The sequence below is a fragment of the Octopus bimaculoides genome, chromosome 11 (assembly GCF_001194135.2).
Source record: "Octopus bimaculoides isolate UCB-OBI-ISO-001 chromosome 11, ASM119413v2, whole genome shotgun sequence".
NCBI classification, from domain to species: Eukaryota; Metazoa; Mollusca; class Cephalopoda; order Octopoda; family Octopodidae; genus Octopus; species Octopus bimaculoides.
Window position 1 is genome coordinate 212,938 of NC_068991.1, and position 1,674 is coordinate 214,611.

Below are 1,674 nucleotides of genomic sequence, written 5' to 3' on the forward strand. Positions count from 1 at the left end.
TTGACTGTTCTTTGAGCCACTTCTTCACTACAGTTTTCACTTCCTCGTCACTGGAATAATATTTGCCTTTCAAACCCTCTTTCATGGGGCTGAAGAAATGATAGTCCAGTGATGAGGAAGTGAAAACTGTAGTAAAGAAGTGACTCAAAGAACAGTCAACAGAATTTTATGGCGCAGGGATGCATGCTCTCATTCGAAGGTGGAACATTGCTATTGAGAGAAATGGTGACTATGTCGAGAAGTAGGGATGTGATCCACAGACGACCAACTTCATTTTGATGTATGATACATGTTCCTGTGTTTGTAATTATACCTGTCCTAAACAAAATGGCATTACTTTTTGACTCACCCTAATATATATATATATATATATATACATACACATCATCATCATCATCATAATTGTTGTCATCTTCATTTAACATCCATTTTCCATGCTGGCATTAGTTGAATAGTTTGACAGGAACTAGTAAGGCCAGGGGATGCACCAGGCTCCATTTGTCTATTTTCGCTTGGTTTCTATAGCTTCATGCCCTTCCTAACATCAACCACTTTACAACTTCCTCATGAGATGAGTCTCATTAACAAAGCACCCAATGCCTCTTAGATTGAACACCTCTTCTTGTTGTGTATATAAGGTGGGTAGAGTAAATGGTGCGTGTATGTACATATATTTGTGTACATGTTATAGGTCATTTTTGACATTTTCTTACCTACATGTGTATATACATACATGTGTAAATGCACACACACACACACACACACACACACACACATATATATATATATATATATATGTATATAAATATATATCTATGTATACTATATATAAATATATATGCATATATACATGTACATATGTATGCATATATATGACTGTATACCTGTGAATTTAATATATATAAGGAGTTATGTATATGAATATATATGTGTACATAAATATAAGTATGTGTGGATACATATTTATGTATATCATCATCATCATCATCATTTAACGTCCGCCTTCCATGCTAGCATATATATATCCATCATCAACATCAACATCATTATCATCATCCTTTAATGTTTCCATTCTGGCATGGGTTGGACAGTTTGGCAGGATACAGCAAGCTGCAGGGCTACATTGAGCTCCTGTGTCAGCTTTGGCATGATTTCTACAGTTGGATGTCCTTCCTAATGCCAACCATTTTTTATTGGGTACTTTTTTTCATGCCACAACCACTTTGTGAGATTGCTCAGTAACTTGCAGAACAGAGAGAGAGAGAGTGAGAGAGAGAGAGAGAGAGAGAGAGAGAGAGAGAGAGAGAGAGAGAGAGAGAGAGAGAACTGTTGCTAGGTGATGGGGGGGTATTTGAGGGGTGATAGAGATGGCTTTATGCCAAGGCTAAGCATGATAGAGGTACAGTCATAGGTGCTTTGCTACAAAAGGGATGCAGAGCTACCACACATTATACAGGGGTGGTTAGGAGTGGCCAGGAGGAGATGATAGACAATGCCAGAGCAGACTCTCAGGGGACAGGAAGGTGGGGAAAGAGGAGGAAGGGGTGGGTAGTTTCATAAGTGTTTGTAGAGAGGATTACAAATGGTTGGAGGGATGGTGGAGGAGATATGATTGATGAGGAGGAGGTGAGAGAGAGAGAGAGAGAGAGAGAGAGAGAGAGAGAACTGTTGCTA